The sequence below is a fragment of the Triturus cristatus genome, chromosome 5_2, assembly GCF_964204655.1.
Source record: "Triturus cristatus chromosome 5_2, aTriCri1.1, whole genome shotgun sequence".
Taxonomy (NCBI): domain Eukaryota; kingdom Metazoa; phylum Chordata; class Amphibia; order Caudata; family Salamandridae; genus Triturus; species Triturus cristatus.
In genome coordinates, this window is record NC_140588.1 from 790916901 (window position 1) to 790938945 (window position 22045).

Below are 22045 nucleotides of genomic sequence, written 5' to 3' on the forward strand. Positions count from 1 at the left end.
CTCTGGTATGTCTGTTAGCCCATGGACGCTCTCTGGTGGTAGGATGTCCCGCACTTTCTCCTCCCAGGTCCTGAAGTATACTGGTTTAGCAGGAGGACTACCGCCGGTGCACTGACTGGGCGTGATCTTTTTCGATGAGTTTCTTGACCCTCCTGCGCACATCATACCACCTGTTCTGGATATCGTCCTTTGTGCGCCTTGCTGATGCTTGAGCGAATCCTCGCCCACATCTTGGTTTTCTGTGACATGGGTGTCCTTTGGACCAATGTACCAAACAAATGTGGCTCTACTCTGATGATCTTGTCTACCAGCACCTCTAACTCAATATCTGTGAACTTTTGGATTCTTCTTTGGGGGCATGGTGATGGGTGGTGGTGGTGAGGGATGTGTGTGTAAGGGTGCAAGTGAGGGTGGGTTGGTGTTGGTTTTGCTGGCTGTATGTGTGTGTGCTTTTGTATGAGGTGCTGATGGTGTGTGGGTTGTGTGATGGGTGAGTTGTGAGTGTGTCTGTGGTTGCTGTGTACTGGTGTTTGCTGCTGGCTGCATCTCCTGTTTGCAAGGGATGATGGTAGTGATTGTAGTCCTTTATATAGTTGGAGTTGTGGGTGTGACTTAGTCCCAGTTTTATTTTTTGGCTTTGTCATTGCTTGTTTGGTCCTTTTTTTGTCTTTTTTCCTTTGAGTTTTGTAGGCATGAAGGAGACGTTCATGTGATGGAAACGGACGCTGCTGTTGTCTCGTGCGGGCTTCTCCGCCTCATTCACGCTGCCTATCTTCTGTGTTTCATACGCGTCGGTCGCGAATGTGTCTATTGCTTGTGGGCCCGGTTGTCTGTGCGTGTCGGTCGTGCGGCTTGGTCTCCATGTGAGTCGGTCTGGTTTTACACGTATTGCATCGTACTGCGTGGATCAGACATCGCGGGTACAGGTCGATCGGGTTCATTCCGAGTTCGTGTCGGTCTTTTTTCCTTTGAGTTTTGTGGCATGAAGAAGACGTTCATGTGATGGAAACGGACACTGCTGTTGTCTCGTACGGGCTTCTCCTCCTCGTTCACGCTGCCTATCTTCCGTGTTTCATACGCGTCGGTCGTGAAGGTCTCTATTGCTTGTGGGCCCGGTTGTCTGTGCGTGTCGGTCGTGCAGCTTTATCTCCGTGCGAGTCGGTCTGGTTTTACACGCATTGCATCGTACTGCGCGGATCGGACATCGCTGGTACAGGTCGGTCGGGTTCATGGCAGTCTTTTTTCCTTTGAGTTTTGTAGGCATGAAGGAGACATCCATGTGACGGAAACAGACGCTGCTGTTGTCTCGTGCGGGCTTCTCCGCCTCGTTCACGCTGCCTATCTTCTGTGTTTCAGACGTGTCGGTCACGAAGGTCTCTATTGCTTGTGGGCCCGGTTGTCTGTGCATGTCGGTCGTGCGGCTTGGTCTCCATGCGAGTCGGTCTGGTTTTACACGCATTGCATCGTACTGCGCGGATCGGACATCGCGTGTACAGGTCGGTCTGGTTCATTCCGGGTTCGTGTCGGTCGGTGAAAATCGCGTTGGTTTTCCGTCCGGATCACTATTTTCCCTACGGCTCGGTTGTACGGCTTGTATTCTATATGTGTCGGTTGTAATTCACTCGCGTTGCATCGTACTGCACGGGTCGTACGGTGCTGGTCCGTGTCGGTCAGTATTCGGTCCGGGTCCATGTCGGTCGGTTCGTTTTGCGGCCGGAATCGGAATCGGCCCCTGAATAAGACGCGTCTGTCCTTTCAGGTCCAAAATCCTGCTTTCCAAGACAACAGACCCCAGTTTTATCATCCCAATGCACTAGAAGTTTCCGAGAAGACCTTCCCTATACCCAAAAAACTTACTGTAGTTGGCACTCTCCATGCAAGCTTTCCAAGGGCAAAGGACTTCTCACGTATTCTTCTGCACTCCCACATGTTCCAGCCCCTTATCTTAGTGAAGCTTGAGAAAGTAGAAAATATCTCCAAAAGTACAGAAAACAACCTTGAACGTGGATAGCCTAAACAACGTGAGTGATCTGGGGGGCTGCTTTTGGGGGCAAAGCTCAAGCTAGACAGAGTCAGAATTCAAGATGGCATGAGGGCATGTCAAAGCCAATAGTAAAAACTTCATAAAACTTCCCAATGTACAACATAATGCACATTTGTGCACCACTGCCTATAGCATCACACACTCAATTTCCCAATGTATAACATATTGCACATTTGAGCACCACTGAATATAAAACTACACTCCGAGACAGAGAAGTACATTACACACCTTTCTCTCTCTCATGCTTTCAAATGCACATCCCACATTTTCAGTTCCTGGCAAGGCTTTTCTACTCTGTGAAAACACTCCCACTTTGCAGCTTTAAGGAGACACGAAATGCAAGTGCAAAGTGGAAATAAAACACAAAAAATCAATTAAAACAAAGGTAGTCAAAGGTCATATCGTGGTCCCAATATATGGCAGTGCCTCTGGCACTACAGTAAGGACAGTGACAAGGATGCTGGGAGCAGAAACAGAAAGCTGAAGTTCTCAAAGAAAGAACTTGGAATCCCGACAGAGAATGTGTTGGGCACCATGACTAACTTTTTGGGAAGAAGTCCATGACATCGTCTAAATCCCAGAAGAAGTTCTGGAAAGGAATGTAGGAAAAGATCAATGCCATAGGAGTAACCCAGAGACCCAAAGAGGAGATATGCAACAGAAAGTATGATCTCAGATGATGTCGCAAGGAGAAGGTAGCAAGCAATCTACATGAGGCAAGGGAATAAAGGGAGGCCCCCCACCGTCCCTCCGCCAACTGCCATTGAGAAATCAGTGCAAAGCACACTGGAGCCAGAAGCCCTCAGTGGATCTGGTTCACTTGAAACCTCAGACTTTCCAGGAACCTCACACGGTAAGTAACGCTCACAAGGTAAGTAACTGTAATGCTAAACCTTGTATGTGAAAGGTGTAATTCCGACAATGAAACATATTCATAGGCCATAGTGATATAGTGAATTCAAAAACCTAAAGTTCACAACATAGTATATACAATATTAGTAGTGTATGCACTCTCAAGGTGCATTAGGAGAGATGTAGTGTCAAAAACAAACAGAATGGGAAAAAAATATAATAGTAAATGTTACATATATAGTCAAAGTACAACCAAGTATAAATTACAAAAGTATGTTCAATCCATTTTTAAATAGAAAACCCTCCTTAAGAAAGTGACCATTCAGAAGGGGAATGTCCAGAAGATTTACACATGCATGTAGATAACCCCAATGATAGTACAATTCAGGCTACCCCAACACATGCTGAAAATGTCAGCTTTGCAGCTATGGAGCATAAAGACACAGATAAAGAAGGGAGAGAACACGTCACATCAACTGTTTCACAGAAACCTGTAGTGAGGTCAGTGGCAGCTACTAGCAGGGAAAAGTGGTGAGGCAGCGCAGGGTCAATAATAACAAGCATTTGCGATGCAATAGGGCTCGCATTATTAAAGTATGATCTATTGGCATTAATAAATAATGCAACACCAATAGCTGAAACTTTAATAATGCGAGACCTATTGCATTGCAAATGCTTGTTTTTCTTTTTTTTCTGGCAACTGCCTCTATTTAACTTTCTTGATAGAAAACGACCAGCAGAGGTCATTAAAATACCAGAATCACATTAGCATTCTCCAGATTCCAGTCCATAGAAATTGTCTTCCACAAGCACCCATAGACAATAATATTTTTTTCAAGATGTATTTTCAGTGATATGACCACGGAAGGCCCTGCTTTTATATTAAAAACAGACCTTTGCACTATACCATTTTCTGCTGAAAGGCAATGTTTCTCTCCATGTGTTCCTATACCTGGCATGCCATGTTAAAGAACAGTAGATGTTTTAGCACCCATGCTAATTTGCTGCATAGCTAAATACATATAAGGTCCCAAAGGCTAGACCGATTGCATTGCAAATGCTTGTTTTTTTTTGCTATGCAACAACTTTTTTTTTAATTTTTTTGATCGCCATGCTCTATGTATGTTCATGACCTGCACTATCTCACCCTTTCCTTGTAGGCTAGATCACCATAAACCGCTTTGTCATGGTATGACTTTTTAGTTCTGAGGTGTAGTGGAACCTGAAGAGTTCAATTGGTAGGCAGAGACATTGTTCACGAGCAAGTGCCTTTTTCATGATAATCAATTCAACCCTTGAACTAACTCCTTAAGTAAAAAAGTCTCACTTCATATACTTGTGTGCCAGCACAAACACATTTAACACATAAGCAGTAGTTCACATCTTGAGACTGGGGTTTGAAATGCTATATCTGAGTCTTTACAGAAACCATGTGCCTGAATGAGAGGTTGTGTAAATTTAACCATTTAGACAATCTGTTGAATCCCTTTCTGTGTATCTTGCTGCGTTTAAGTAGCAAGATCTGCACTTAGAAAAGTGATTCCTAAATGTACCGTGTGATGAGATGTGAAGTAGTGCATACAAGCTGTTGCCTCTGCCCTCTGACATTACCCTATAATCCACTGGTCTAGTTTTGCCGTTTCTAACTTTATCCAATCCCAGCCTTCATGTGCTACAAACGAAATACTTGTTAAGTTCTGCACTGAAAGTTCTGATATCTATATTTTAAAGAACCTTTGCACCGCTCTTTTAAACCCAGTCAGCTGAAAAGCTTTTGAATGCTTTACCTGTGTCGACTTTGTACCTCTGAAATCATAGGAATCTTCCCTGAGGGTTGCTGCTTGGAAGTATTATTTTGAACATTACACTGAAGTCTGATAGCACTGTTTATTTCAATGAGGTTTACACCTGACTGCTGCTCTATAGTCTTCCTCCTAAGGTCATCACCTCTGATCTTTTATATTACACAAACGAAAGTCAAAAATACAGTTTGTATTTAACGAAAACTCGATTTAGTGATACATTTAGGAAAGGTGGCTGGCCACATCTCCCGCAGGGTGACAATAGAGGGGACAGCCTCTTGGCTTTTTCCATCAGCTAGTGAAAGCAAAGTTTGTCTTCTGCGGCCACCACAGAGAAATCCCGGCCAAGTGCAGAAAATACTGCCCCTCGGAAGCGACACAAGTCACACCTGGGTGCTTCCACTGGATTTGTAATGGGGCCATTTGAAAGGGCTCATAGCTGCTGCACACCTTCTTTCCTCCCGCTTGGCCACCCACATACCTTCCCAACTTTGAGAGCAGGAAGTTATTGCTTAATAATTCAGCTTTTCAGTGTCCCAAGCAGAGTTGCAGGGCGATCCTAACGTAAGCACAATATGCTCCAAAAAATTGAGTAGAGGACCACAAACTTGATGGCCTCAGGCCATAGGGGACCCTGAGAGGGAAGCTAGGCAACCCATTTATCCGTTTAAGGACAGTTGGTACCCTGACAAATGGGGGTCGGCTTTTAATCTCCTTGTCTCATGGCCTCAATAAAAGAAGATTTACAAGGGGGCTGCAGCCTCTCGTGAGAACAACGAGCACCGGATGTCGGTGTCCTACAGAAAGTATTGCATTCCCGGCTGCTCTGGCGTGGTATTCGATGCAGTGTCAGCGATTAGATTTTCACACAGCGCTGAATACTTAGAAGGCGGGTTAACAAATCCTACCTGAGGTGCCAGTAAGTTTAATAACAGTGCGACGCTTCAGCTCAACCAAAAACTATGTGATTTACTTTTATGTTGAATGTAGAATCATCAATGATTGGGTTGCAATACCCGAGGCTTGGTGTAGAAATGCAAGGAGTTGACAGCAGAAGTTGCAGGATGACATATTTTTTTTTTTTAGAACGTTCTAGCATTCCAAGACTAGGCTATGATTTCCTAGATTGCAGGGAAAAAACATGTACCCAGCTGTTCTCTCCGTTGAAGGCTTCTTAAAGAGGCGTTCTACAAACCGGTGTTTACTCGTTGGTGGGCGCTTCATGCTGTCGTTTGCACTGTTGTGTCTGGATTTGTGACCCTGCCTCGCTGCTCCCCAGGCTTTATTTACCCATGTCCTGGCATCATGCTATCACTCCTGGGGGATTATTCGGACACCAGTACCAGCTGCCGCCTCATTGGTTTCTTTTCAGTGTATAGGACGGGCAGCAGCGGTGATGACATACACAGCCGTAATGCTTGTGCAATAATTTAGTAATCCCACACAGTACTGCATATTTAAAACTAGGTTTGGCGAGCAACTTGTCCGGGGCAATGAACGTGGTGTGGCGAGCGCCACGTGAACCCCGATCCTGCCCCACAGATACCATCTTTTAGAATCGAGGGGGCAGCCCCGGGTGCGAGGTAGCTGCCAGATAGCATTAAAAGCATCAACGATGCAATCTTGTGGTGACGATGCACTGGCTTCACATACTCGCCCACAGCCAACTTTTCGATCTGATAGGCCGGCCACTATTTTTTCTCACACCTTTCATCCATCAGTGATAAGGAACCGGCTCGGGTGTCTTGGAAACAAATATCCGAGCTTTAAATTTCCACATGATGTTGCCAGGTACTTACTCTAAAATATCTCTTTTTACTGAGATGTGGCTTCTCGGAAAGGTGCAGCTGTGCGCGGGTCTCATCTTGCACTTCTGAACCCTGCTGGCAACACTTCAATGTCAGGTATGCTGTGGCCTCCACACGCCGCCGTTGCCGTGGTGCCACGCGGGCCTGCAGATTGGCGGGAGCCCGGCGCCCCCGGCCTGCCCATTGGACGCCTGTACCAGGGTAAAAATAGAGCGGCAGGGAGGCTGCCTGCCTGCTGCGTGACGAGCCGCCATTCGCACCTCTCTCTCGCAGGCTCACAGACCCTGCCTGGCCAGTGCGAGACCTCCGCTTCTTCGAGACCATGATCACTTTAGGTGAGAAACTGATCCTAGATTGTGGCAAAGGAATCTGTAAAATGTCCAAGATTCTGAAAGGTGGACTCTCTGATCTGAAACTGTGCACCGCCATGCAGCATTCACCAAAGAAACAAGTGGTGAGCGCGCGCGCGCCACAGCAAAGCATGTGATTTCTATTAGCACGCCCGTAGCTGGGCACGATAATTGCTCCTCCCACGGCCTATTGGTGTCTATTACGCGCTTGGTGCGCGTAATAGACACCAATAGGTCGTGGGAGGAGCAATGCGCCCGCCTGAGGCCAATAGTGTGCAGTCTTTTATTATAAGACACACGCTAAGGCCAATGGGGTAGCACAAAAGGAAAAGCACACGCACGAGCGTGTGCGATTCCTACGTCAGTGCTGAAACCCCGTTTTTCACCTACTAAATGCCTCGCGCTGCGCGAGCACTTCTGCGCTGTGCAACGCAAGGCGCGAGACCTAAAAATTTTAAAAATCTTACCTGCCACCTCGGTGTTCTTCCGCTCCTGATGCACAGGCTCCCAGACTGTCCTGCGCCAATCCAGACACTGCTCTAATGCTGGTATTACCCAGCAAGAGAGAAGCCCGGGATTGGGCAGAACGGGCTGGTTTTATGCTCCAGCAAGGACCGGCAGCCTGTGCCTGCTGCTCTCCATTCAATAGCATGGATATAGCTAAGCGTGCATGTCAGATTGGCCATCCTAAGACAGCCTGCCAAACCGTCATGCGCACTTGCAGTGCCCTGTGTGCTTAACTCATCCTGCTGCTGTCAAGCCCCAGCTTCAAGGCTCGGCTCCACCTTCATATTGGAAAATAAAAAGACAATAAAGGAATTTTATGAATTGCTTTATTATCATTTTATTTTGCATGTTTTATTTGCTGGCTTCAGCAGTGGGGCGACGCTCCACCGCCATAATGGAGGAGCCACTTTTGAGTGAGGCGAAAACTACTGCGGGGAAGATATTGACTTGGCACTCGTCATCCTTCAAACTCTCATTCACAGTCCCCTGTTGCAAATGTATTAAGTGCAAAAGACCTACAACTCTTTGGTTCAATGTTCAGCACCTCCAACAGAAACAAATAAAAAAAATAAAAAATAAGTTTAAAAAAATAATAACTAGTTACCCTGGATAGAAACATCACTACAGGGTTACAAAGTGTATTATATAACAGAGCTGCCAATCAGGCTTCAATGAATGATAATTTTGCTAATCTAACTGATGCAATCAAGACCTTATATAAGGAAATGCATTAGGAAAATATACAGCACATAGCATATAGGATGCGCCATACATCATTCCATATTCATAGGTTAACTCGCGCCATCGATCGTCTAGTACAGCCACAACCACCTTATCACGCCATACTATTAGCTAACAGATGAAAATGGAGCACTACAGCACAGATGTGGCAAGACACCAATGCTGTTGAAACAATGCAAACAACAAACATTGCAAGTGGCCCACAGGTTGGAGTGGGAAAAGTAAGGACCAATCTAGTGTGAACAGCATCTCAGCTATACACACCTAAAATCTCCGTTCCATAAAGCAGGAGTCGCAGTGCTGCTGGTGAAATTGTTGGACCAAAAACATCAGCTCACAGCAAACACCGGTCTTAAAAAACAAAAGCTCTAAAATACTGACATTCCAAACAATTGCATATTATTTAGTTTTGTATTTACAACTGTTTAAAAAGAGAAACATCTTTTCAGATATACATTATCTCACCTAAAATTAAAGGTATATTTAGTTATCCACCTACAATGCCTCTTTCTAATTCTTTATGTAATGTTGAATTATTTTACATAGTTACCATGAAAAATAATAATTTATAGTTGCCAACTGTGTCGTTTTTGCAGGGACAGTCCCGGCAAGTTGGAGACTGTCCCAGGTAATATAGTTGCAGAAACTGTTCCTCTTTATTATACACAGGTACGCAAACAAGTACTTTCTATCTGCAACAGCCGTGTGCTACAAAATGTTTGGGGATCTTTTTTTCAAATGTTGGCAACTATGATAATTGGTTATATTTGCATATCTCAATCGCCCTTCTACAGCTTAAATTTCCTCATGTGTGGGAGGTGGTGGGATTAGGACTTCTTCCTCATAAGATTTAGATCCTAACAATGTAACAGTCAATCCTTTTCTTAGGTCGAGCCTAGTGGCAGCACGCATACACTGCTCGCTCTGCGAGACTGCTGTAGTAGAGTATGGGAGAGAAGCCACACCCACTCTCCACCCATATTTTTCATTGACTTGTGTCATTGTCTTTCATAAATGCTGCCTTCGGATTCGTTAATAGGCTTGTTAGTCCCTCCTTCATACGGCCTTGTCTTCATTTGTACCATTCCATGGCGACTGGCCCCTTTACTTCTGTTGTTACATGGGACCTGTTATTTAGTCTGTAAGCACTATTTACTTTATTGAGTTTTCTTTTACTGCAGGCCGGAGATGGGCTGCTTCAGCAAAAACGGCTTGTGTTATTTTAAGCAGCACTGCCGCCCTCTTAACACGGGCGCCTGCTTTCAGTCACTTTACCCGGCATTGTCTTGTGTCTGTTTCAAACCCCCCATCCCCCCAAGTAAAATGAATTTAGAAATGATTAGCGAAAGTCATGTGAATTCCAGGTAGTACATACTTCTGTGCTAATGGGCTGAAGCTGACAACAGCACATCTGTGTTACATGTCATCAGTACTAAAGCCACCTGACGGGCTGTTTTCAAAAGCCTGTTTTATTAACAATACCCCAACCAATACCACCACCACCAATACCCCCATCATTAATACCACCACCTCCACTAATACCACCACCACCAATACCACCCATACCAATACCACCACCAATACCACCACCACCAATGCCAATGCCAATACCACCACCACCACCAATACCTCCACCACCAATACAACCAGCACTAATACAACCACCACTAATACCACCAGCACTAATACCACCACTAATACCACCACCATCAATACCACCACCACCAGTTCGGTCTCAGCACCGCCCGCCGCAATGCCAAGAAGGCATGTTGTGCACTTTCATGCACAACGTGGCGAGCACAGCGGTGCCTGCCATGTTGTGCATGGAACTGCAGGGGGGTACCATAGGTACCCCCATGTGCACCCCTCCCCCCCAGAATCCCTGGGGGCCCGCTATGGCCCCCAATGGCGAAAACCGCCTGCCTTTCCGTGGCTGCGTTGCTGCCTTGGAACGGCAACACCCCGCCTGCATACTAATATGGATGGCGGTGTCTACCAGAACACCGCCACCATATTAACTGCTTTTCCGCTCGGTAGGCAATCGGGTGGATTGCCTACCGGCAGAAAACCGGCAGACGGTCTTCTCGTCCGCCGGCGTGCCCCCCGCCATGGTAATGTGGTGGGGGGAATTCACATGCGCCGGTGGTTTTCTGCGTGCGGATCGCCACCGCCAAACGGGCGGTGGCGATTCGCCTGATATCTAATGTACCCCAAAATATTGATAAAAAAAAATATCGATTTGCACAAATATTGAGGTAAAAATATCGTGGGTCAGAAATATCGATAGAAAAAATATCGTGGTCAAGAATATCGATTTTAGGTGAGTAATATCGATTTAAAAAATATCGAAGTGTTAAATATCGTTTGTAAAAATATAGTTGTTAAAAAGATCTATTTTTTATTAATGTTATGTATTTTAGTATATATTTTATATGTGTGTGATGTTTGTTTTTTGTACAGGAATTGTTTGTATTTTTATTATATGTGTTAATATTTTAGTAGTTAATGATTTTTTTTTTATTGAATTTAGCATTTTTAGTTCTGTAGCGGGTTGTGGGTTTATAGGGAAACAGCATGGGAAGTAATTTAATTATATCTAGCCCGATTCACAGAACTACTCTGAGACAAAATCCTAAACTTACTACTTTTGGTAGTCACAGAAGGCACTTACTACTTTTGGTATTCACAGAATGCACTTACTACTTTTGGTTAAACTTACTACTTTTGGTTAAACCTACTACTTTTGGTATTAACAGAAGGCATTTAGTAGTGGTAAAGTTAGTTTACTACTACTAAATGCCTTCTGTGAATGCCAAAAGTAGTAAGTTTAACCAAAAGTAGTAAGTTTAACCAAAAGTAGTAAGTGCATTCTTTGAATACCAAAAGTAGTAAGGTTAGGATTTTGTCTCAGATTAGTTCTGTGAATCGGGCCCATAGATTTTCTTGATTCTTTATAATAGTTATTAATTTTTTTTATTGATTTTTCGTTATTAGTTCCGTAGCGGGTTGTGGGTTTATACGGAAATAGGGTGGGAAGTAATTTAATATATATATATTTTTGATTATTTATAGTAGTTATTAATTTCTTTTTAATTGAATTTTGCATTTTTAGTTCCGAAGTGGGTTGTGGGTTTATAGGGGAATAGGGTGGGAAGTAATTTAATTATATAAAATGTATTGCATATTTTTTATTTATTAATATTTGTATAATGTTATGTGTTATTGGTTATTTATAGAGCGCACGATCACCGGGTAGGTTTCTTTGCGCTAGGTAATGAAAATTCGAGCATCCCTACTATTTATAAGCCTTTGTGAACAACCACATTTTTAGAAGTTGCCTGAATTTGGTGTAGACAGATGCCTACCTAATTTCCAAGGGAAATGTGTTCCAGATGCGATGAGCCGCGATGAAGAACCTATGTCCTCCGATCCTGATTTTCTTGTAGGTGGGGGAGACCAAGTAATGAAGGTAGCTTGATCGCAGTTCTCTCTTCGGAAAATATTTTACGATTTGAGCTTTCACAAAGCCTGGGCATCTCAAATGCAGTGCCTTGAACACCGTGCAGCATGCCTTAAATCTGCATCTCTGCGCCACCGGCAGCCAGTGGAGGTCCTTAGTCACCCGCATGATAGAACCCCCTCTTGGTAGCTGAACTATCTGCCTAGCAGCCTGATTTTGAATTAACTGAAGCTTGCACAAGAGGGATTTCGGGAGATCCAGATAGAGAGAGTTCGCATAATCCAATCTGGACATAACCAATGCCAGGATAACTTGGATCAAGGCCTCTCTCGTCAGAAATTTCCTAATCTTTTTTATCCGATGAAGTTGCAGGAAACAGGCACTGACCTGCTGTTTACATAATAGATCCTCGTCAATGATCACCCCCAAACTTTTTACTGCCTTTTTCGGAGTGGGAGGGGAGCGCATCTCACTAGGCTACCACCCCATATTCCAACATACCGTTCTACTCTTAGTGAGGACTATCTCAGTTTTATCTGAGTTAAGGTTCAGTTGGTTATCATTCTTCCATCCCCTGATGAATAGCATGGTGTTTTGGAAGGGCAGCCTAGCTGCATCACTGTCGTCGATCGCGAACAACAGTTGCATATCATCAGCGTAGTTGAAAACATTTACTTCCATCATCTTAAGGGATCTGACCAAAGGTTGGATGTAGATATTGAATAAGTGGGGGGAAAGAGAAGACCCTTTGGGCACGCCACAGCTCACCTTAACCTCTTTAGAGGAATAAGGAGAGAGTCGCACTGATTGAGATCTATCCTTCAGGAACAATGTCATCCAGTTCAATGCTGCGCCCCGTAACACGGCGGCCCAGACACGGTCAGCCAACAAAGTGTGGTCCACCGTGTCAAAGGCTGCCGACAGGTCAAGCAGCACTAAAGCTTGAGTGTTCTCCTTATCTACTTCTATTCGCAATTCGTCCAACACCGAAGTAAGCACTGCTTCAGTGGAGTGTGCTGGTCGAAACCCCACCTGACACGGGTCCAGAAACTCTGACTTCTCTAAAAAAGCGCAGAGATGGTAAGTAACATAGGCTTCCAAGATCTTGACTAAATACGGGAGATGGGACACAGGGCGGAAGTTCTTCATGTCTGAAGGGTCTGCCCCCACTTTCTTCAGGAGGGGTACGGTAACTGCCTTTTTTAAAGGATTTAGGTACCAGGTCCGAGCTGATAGAGTAGTTTAGAAATTGTCGGAGACTATCTCCACCAGAGGTAGTCACCTCTCTAAAGACTCTCGGAGGACAGATGTTGTTAGGCGAACCTGATTTACCCTTCATCATAAGTTCCATCAGATCGTCCTGCGACACATAGGGGAACTGCGAGAGTGTAAGGCTATTCGTGTCCCCATTTTAAGTTGTTGAATATTACTGGTTCTCAGATCTGGTAAATATTCCGATCGCCAGTTCCTTTCCATGCGTCGGAGATTAAGTTTCACCATTCTCAAGTCTACAGAGAACCATTATTGGTCTTGTGGCTTCTTGTCTTGTTAGAGCTATGACTGCGGGCATGGATGTCGCTAGTCCCCTTCAGCCAGTTAAACACATGTTGCTCATAGTCATCAATATCCTCCCTAGGAGCCGGTGGGGATTTCCCCAGGTCCTTACAGAACTTCTTGATGTTAACCCGAGCCCAGTTCCTAAATGAGACCACTGGTCCCCTAGGGGGGCTTATCTCCTTTGGTCTGGTCACCGAAAAGGAGATACGATGATGGTCTCACCACCTGCTCAGGGCAATGCTCAAGTTCTGCACAGGAAGTTTCGAGGTGCAGATTTGATCTAAGATGTGGCTTTTAATATGAGTTGGTGATTTCACTACCTATTCCAGGTTCAATTCATGTAAGGCAACTGTAAGGTCCAAGGCTTGAGGCCCCCCATCTTCATCATTGGCCCAGTAGTTTAAGTCTCCAACCCGGAGAACGTTGGCGTAGTCTACTACTAGCTGAGCTAAGGCTTCAGCAAAAGCTTGAGTGAACTCCTGCATATAGTGCGGAGGCCTGTAAACCAAAACACACACAAAATCCTCCATGGCAGACTTTAGCCGGATCACTAGTGTTTCTACCGCTGGTAGCCCCAGCGAAGGCGGTTTGGCAAATAGGATGGATTTTTTGATTATGGCTGCTACGCCCCCCCCCTCCCCCCCCCCACTCCCTCCCTTTTTCTCTGTTTCCCTGTTGGCATATAAGATATAATACTCACTAGGGACCGCTGCCAAAATGTCAGGGGATGACTCCTCTGTAAGCCACGTTTCCGTAAGTAACAGCAGATCTGGAGCCTCCTCCTCAAGAAGATGAGAGATTTCATCTTGATGCTTAGCCAAGGAGCATGTGTTAAGATAGATAATCTTGGTGTCGGCCCTCTCACTCGCTTCCAACGAGGGGTTGACACTCCTAACCCTGTGCTTCTTGTTAGGGCTGACCTGGCAACTCTCCTCTAAATTCTCCTTTCTAGCGGGACTCTATAGCCCTACTTCCTTCAGGAATGACAGGAGGGTACTAGGGATGCTATAAGTCTCCTTTCTCAAAGCCAGCAGAACTTTCCTATCATAAGAAATGTAATGGGCATAGTGACTGTCCCCTGTCCCCGTCCGGCTGCAGATGGGCGCAGACGGGCTTGCCTTTGGTGCGCCTTTGGCACGCCTCCGGAGCGCCCAAAGCACGGACACAGCATGCGTGGACTTTTATGGCAACGCCTGCCCTCTCCCCGGCCCCTCACCAACCAGGAGGCTGATTGGACCCCCAACAGCCAATCAGCTTTTCGTTAGCCCCGCTGGAGGCTGACACGCTTCTAACACCGAGTGAACTCTACGGTGACTACAAGGTGAGCAATTTAATTTTAAAAAAGTCAGTTTCAAATTCAATATAACAAATGGCTGAGCAACATGCACTAATTAATCAAAACCAGTGAAGGTTAAAACATCGCATTTTCATTACCGGCGTGGTCGCGGCATGTGTGGACTTTTATGGCAAAGCCTGCCCTCTACCCGGCCCCTCACCAACCAGGAGGCTGATTGGACCCCCAACAGCCAATCAGCTTTTCGTTAGCCCCGCTGGAGGCTGATGCGCTTCTAACAACCAGCGAACACTATGGTGACCACAAGGTGAGCAATTAATCAAAAACAGTGAAGGTTAAAACATTGCATTTTTATTACTGGCTATGTCATAGTGTTAAATGTGTAAATTAATGTATTAATAATTTTGGGATAATTAGTTGTTAATTAATTTAAATTAATTGATTAGTAATTAGTTATGGTAATTGTGTGATTAATTTTAGGTGTGTGTTGTGGTGTTTATAGGTGTATATGTTGGGAAGCGAGGGAATTAATTCAAAGTTTATTGATGAATTATGAATTAGTTGTTAATTCATTTAAATTAGTTATTTCATAATTAATTATGGTAATTGTGTAATTAATTTTAGGTGTGTGTTGTGGTGTTTATAGGTATAAATGGTGGGAAGTAATTTATTTTTTATTGATAAATTACAAATTATTTGTTACTTAATTTAAATTAATTAATTAGTAATTATTAATTGTAATTGTGTAGTTAATTTTAGGTGTGTGTTGTGGATATTATAGTGTTAAAGAATGTGTAATCAATGAATGTTTATTATCTTTTTTTATAATAATATATTTTAAATGTATTATTAATTATGTTAATTATGGAAATAAATGTTAATACAAATGTTGATGTCTTTTTTTTGGTGTGGTGTTATAAGGTAAGAAATAAAATAAATACATTTATGTTTTAAATAATTTGTTTGTGAATATTTGTTTCTTTTAAATAAATATTGTTTATAAATGTATTTATATTTTTTTAATATCATATTTGTAGGTTTTTATTATATGTAACTAACTTTATAATATGTGTTATTTTTATATGTTTAATATGTTTAATGGTATATTTTTAAAATATTGTTTAGTTATTTATAAAAATATATATTTATTTTTTAATTCTTGAAATGTTATTAGTAATTTTTGTTTTTCTGCTATCCAATACTTTCCCTACTGTTGCACTCACTTGAGTGGGTATAGTAATTTTTACCCTTCCGCTATCCAGCACTTTCCCTACTGTTTCACTCACTGGAGTGGGAATAGTAATTTTTACCCCTCCGCTATCCAATACTTTCCCTACTGTTGCACTCACTGGAGTAGGAATTGTAATTTTTGCACCCCACTATCCAATACTTCCCCTACTGTTGCACTCACTGGAGTGGGAATAGTAATTTTTGCACCCCACTATCCAATACTTTCCCTACTGTTGCACTCACTGAAGTGGGAATAGTCATTTTTAGCGCTCCGCTATCCAATACTTTCCCTACTGTTGCACTCTTTGAAGTGGGAATAGTAATTATTACCATTGCTGCTATCCAGCACTTTCCCTACTGTTGCACTTACTTGAGTAGGAATAGTAATTTTTGCACCCCACTATCCAATACTTTCCCTACTGTTGCACTCACTGAAGTGGGAATAGTCATTTTTAGCGCTCCGCTATCCAATACTTTCCCTACTGTTGCACTCTTTGAAGTGGGAATAGTAATTATTACCATTGCTGCTATCCAGCACTTTCCCTACTGTTGCACTTACTTGAGTAGGAATAATAATTTTTACCCTTCCGCTATCCAGCACTTTCCCTACTGTTGCACTCACTGAAGTGGGAATCATAATTTTTACCTCTCCGCTATCCAATACCTTTACTACTGTTCCACTAACTGGAGTAAGAATAGTAATTTTTACCCCTCCGCTATCCAATACCTTTCATACTGTTGCACTCACTGGAGTGGGAATAGTAATTTTTACCCCTTTGCTATTCAGCACTTTCCCTACTGTTGCACTTACTGGAGTGGGAATAGTAATTTTTACCCTTTTGCTATCCAGAACTTTCCTTACTGTTGCACTCACTGGAGTGGGAATAGTAGATTTTACCCCTCCGCTATCCAATACTTTCCCTACTGTTAATGCATTTATTGTGTTGCGAAATGTATGTTTTATTTTTGTTTTAATAGTTTAATGTTTTAGTTAATTATAGAAAGTTTTTTTATTTGAAATTATTGATCTATGTATATATTTTATATTTATATAATTTAAAAGTTTAAAAATTAAATAAAGATAATAGTTAATAAATTACTTTAAAGTAAATATACGTATATGTATAATTATTATGTTAGTGTGTTTCTATTTTTTTAATTAAGTTTATTTTTTATATTTAGTTAAAATGTATACTCCATTTAATTTATTTCGTTAAAGATAATATTAATATTTTATATATATATTATTTTATTTATATTTTTTAATTAATATTTTGACATCTATATTTTTAACTTCGATATTTTTGATTCAATATTTTTGTACTTACCTGTTTAAGTATAGGGATCTGATATTTTTACTATCCATATTTTTACTTCGATATTTTTACTATTGATATTTTTACTATCGATGTTCTATCAGTGAACCCACCAATAGCACCATCACCACCAATACCACCACCAACACCAATACCACCACCAACACCACCACCACCAATACCAGTACCACCACCAATACCAGTACCACCACCACCAATACCACCACCACCAATATCAATACCACCACCACCAATACCGCCACCACCAATACCACTACCACCACCTCCACCAATACCACCACCACCAATACCATCAATGCCACCAATACCACCACCACCAATACCAATACCACCACCTCAGCGTCTCTCACTCATTAGTAATAGCAGGGGCACTGTACGAGGCCGGAGCTGCAGCCGAGACCATCCCTTCCTCCCTCCATGCCTGCCATAAAGCACAGCCCACCCTGCACCAGGAGGTGTAGCCAGGGCCCTACTATAGCTTTAGTGTTTTTTATTAGGCCAGAGATAGCAATGACATTACGCAATGCCACACTGCACGCTCAAATCACGGAGTGGGCAGAAACTAGTCCCCCTCCCGCTCTCCCTCATGAGTCGCAACAGTGTAATCACAGAGCGAAAGGTGTTGGAGCGCTTTGTTAGTGTTTATAGCTCGGATCATATGTAACTCTCACTTCATACTTTGCGGCCCATTAGGGTGGCGGTCGGAAAATCTCCCCGACCGCCATGGTAGCGGGAAAAGACTGCCCGCAAGGACCGCGGCATAACCGCTGGTCCAATTAGGATGCTCCTCAGTCGAAATCCGACCGCGGCGGTCGGATTCTGGCAATTAACATTGTGGCGGTCGCTGATGCCAGCAGTACCGCTGCGATGTCAAAAAGAGCATGTCCTGCATATCCCTGCACTGCGTGGCAGGCACTGCACAGTGCCTGCCACCTGGTACAGGGACATGTAGGGGGGTACCATGGGTAGCCACACACCCTCCAACACATTGGGGGCCCACAATGGGCCCCGGATACATTCTCTGCATGCCTTTTCATGGCGGTTCCACCGCAGCGGAAAGGCTGGCTACCGCCGGCATCATAATCGTGCCGGCGGTGCTTGGCCCTGCTCCGCAACAATTGTAGCAGTCCAGCTCCGCCCGCCAAGCAAGCGGGTGGAATGCAACTGAAGGAAAAGTGGCGGGCGGAAAATCACACAGCGGCGGTCAGGAACGCGATGCTAATTGGACCGGTGTTTTTCCGGGTTTCGATGGCGGGCGGATGGGCGCCGCCGGTCTGGCGGTTGCACCGCCAGACCGGCAGCACCCATCCGCCCGCCATCCTAATAGACCCCTAAGTGTCTGTGTAATTTACAACACACATCTTCTTCACTGCACTATTTATCACTACTTTGAAGATGTCGGAGGTCGGTCTCTTCCTCTGATATTTACAATCTAACAAGCAGTCGAGAATGCACTTTATTGCAATGCAATAGATCTCGCATTTGCGAGAGTTTAAGCTATTAGTATTGTAAATGACCACGCCTTTTATTTATGTTTTAAAACCCAAAACATAAATAAAAGGCATTGTCGTTTACAATGCCAATAGGTCAAATTCGTGTGAATGCGAGACCTATTGCATTGTATTTGCTTGTTATTGCAATGTTGTGCAGAATGGCTCATGTTGCTACAATTCTGAAACTTGTCTCAGGAGGATATTGTAGGGCACCACTACTAACTACTGTGAATTTTAAACTTGAGGCTTGACTTACTTGCTGGGGGACCATCCTGCTGTCCTGTTGTGCCTGTGTTGCTGCCGCCGCTCCTGGGCCCCTCACGCTGTGTGTCTCCCCCGCCGCCGCCACTACACCTCGCGGCCGAGAGCGGGGGGAGACTACAGCTCCCAGGCTCCTTTGCGGCCGCTGACGCCACCCACGCGCCCGGAGGCGCACAAAAGAACGCGGCTCCCTCGGGGGAGCGGGAATTTTAAACTTGAGGCTTGACTTATTTGCTGGGGGACCATCCTGCTGTCCTGTTGTGCCTGTGTTGCTGCCGCTGCTCCTGGGCCCCTAACGCTGTGTGTCTCCCCCGCCGCCGCCACTACACCTCGCGGCTGAGAGCGGGGGGAGACTACAGCTCCCAGGCTCCTTTGCGGCCGCTGACGCCACCCACACGCCTGGAGGCGCACAAAAGAACGCGGCTCCCTCGGGGGAGCGGGAATTTTAAACTTGAGGCTTGACTTACTTGCTGGGGGACCATCCTGCTGTCCTGTTGTGCCTGTGTTGCTGCCGCCGCTCCTGGGCCCCTCACGCTGTGTGTCTCCCCCGCCGCCGCCACTACACCTCACGGCCGAGAGCGGGGGGAGACTACAGCTCCCAGGCTACTTTGCGGCCGCTGACGCCACCCACGCGCCCGGAGGCGCACAAAAGAACGCGGCTCCCTCGGGGGAGCGGGAATTTTAAACTTGAGGCTTGACTTATTTGCTGGGGGACCATCCTGCTGTCCTGTTGTGCCTGTGTTGCTGCCGCTGCTCCTGGGCCCCTAACGCTGTGTGTCTCCCCCGCCGCCGCCACTACACCTCGCGGCTGAGAGCGGGGGGAGACTACAGCTCCCAGGCTCCTTTGCGGCCGCTGACGCCACCCACGCGCCTGGAGGCGCACAAAAGAACGCGGCTCCCTCGGGGGAGCGGGAATTTTAAACTTGAGGCTTGACTTACTTGCTGGGGGACCATCCTGCTGTCCTGTTGTGCCTGTGTTGCTGCCGCCGCTCCTGGGCCCCTCACGCTGAGTGTCTCCCCCGCCGCCGCCACTACACCTCACGGCCGAGAGCAGGGGGAGACTACAGCTCCCAGGCTCCTTTGCGGCCGCTGACACCACCCACGCGCCCGGAGGCGCACAAAAGAACGCGGCTCCCTCGGGGGAGCGGGAATTTTAAACTTGAGGCTTGACTTATTTGCAGGGGGACCATCCTGCTGTCCTGTTGTGCCTGTGTTGCTGCCGCTGCTCCTGGGCCCCTAACGCTGTGTGTCTCCCCCGCCGCCGCCACTACACCTCGCGGCTGAGAGCGGGGGGAGACTACAGCTCCCAGGCTCCTTTGCGGCCGCTGACGCATCCCACGCGCCTGGAGGCGCACAAAAGAACGCGGCTCCCTCGGGGGAGCGGGAATTTTAAACTTGAGGCTTGACTTACTTGCTGGGGGACCATCCTGCTGTCCTGTTGTGCCTGTGTTGCTGCCGCCGCTCCTGGGCCCCTCACGCTGTGTGTCTCCCCCGCCGCCGCCACTACACCTCGCGGCCGAGAGCGGGGGGAGACTACAGCTCCCAGGCTCCTTTGCGGCCGCTGACGCCACCCACGCGCCCGGAGGCGCACAAAAGAACGCGGCTCCCTCGGGGGAGCGGGACGCGTGCGGGCGGCGCCGGGCTAAGCCCGGGCAAAGGGCGGGCCCTCTGTGGCCCTCAGAGGCACGAGGAGGCCGGGACGGGCCAGAGACCCTGGCCCCTGGCCGATAAAGAGACAGAGTATTACGGATTGGAAGGTCCGGTATTTATTACAGTGTGTGGATCCTATACGGTTCTCATTGGTGGGGACCTCGTGATACTGCCCATATTATATTCTGCCAGTCATACTCTGTAGCGTCACTCCTATGTTCTGTTTTTGTTTAAGTGATATTAGATATTTTTGATTATCCTATTATTATTAGTTAGGACAAATTCAGTTTTGCATATGTCTGATAATAGCCCACACACACTGACCACGCGGGAAACCAGAAGTAGGACTGCGACTGGGGGGATTAAGTTGACAGGAACACTCGATGATTTCATAGTACGTACTAATTCCCTGATAGGAACTATTGAGCAGTGCTTAAATCTATTTCTTGTTCAGCAGAAGTATATATCGATAAAGAAGGAGCGCTTATATTTTACATTTGTCGATCTTACTTCTGCTTTTGATTGTGTGTCCCATAATAAATTATGGAAACTGATGCAAAGGATGGGCGTGGATGATTCGATTATTTGCTTCTTGAGGGAGCTGTATTCTGGGGCTACAGCTATTGTTCGCTATGGAAAAGGGGGGGAATGTAGTAGATCTTTTGGGATAGGGCGTGGAGTACGCCAGGGCTGTGCCCTGGCGCCTTTCCTTTTCCTGATCTACATAAATGGGTTGGAGCGTTGTCTACTGCAGGAGGGCAGAGATGTGCCTGTTGTTGGTACTCGGCGTATCCCTGCACTCCTGTATGCGGACGATGCTGTTTTAATGGCGAGAACACCAATTGCCCTACAAAATTTAATAGTATCCTTCAATAAGTTCATGCACAGTTTGGATTTAAAAATCAACTGTACTAAAACTTTTACCATGAACTGTGGAACACGATCCAAGAAGAAGATGAAAACTATGCAAATAAATAATGCTTGCTTAGAAAACACGTCCACCTTTTCTTACTTAGGCATCTTGTTTCATGAGACTGGCTCATGGACAAGCGCGATTAGGGCAAGAGCACTTTTGTTCTCAAAGACAATAATGGCTTTGAAGAGTTTTATACAGAAACTGGGAAAGAAGCCCTACAGGGAAATGTTAACTGTGTATAATGCAACGTGTATATCGGTGGCTGTGTATGGAGCAGGACTCTGGGGGTATGCCAATATAAACGCTATGCAATTAATTGAAAATAAGTTTATGCGGTACATGCTGTCTGTACCCGATAGTATTGCAACCCTTAATTGTCATGAAGAGCTGGGGCAGCCGTATATTTCAGATATAATAAGAATTCAGCCCATTTTACTATGGCACAGGGTCTGGACTGTCAATGAGTGTGTTGTAAATCGTGCCATACTTCAGGATGTGCTACAACTTGAAAACGTAAATGTTTTCAAATGGTTAAAGTATGTGAAGACCTTTTTGACAGAAACTCACTGTCAACAATATTTTGAGGATCCACTTTCAATGGCACACATCTCTAGAAAATTACTGAAAAAATTGTGCATGGAACACCTCAGGGAAAAAAGATTGTTAGTGGAAATAAAGAAAAAGACAGTGTGTTCTCATCAGCTGATATTGAGTAGTGCTAAATTACAACCATACTTATGCCT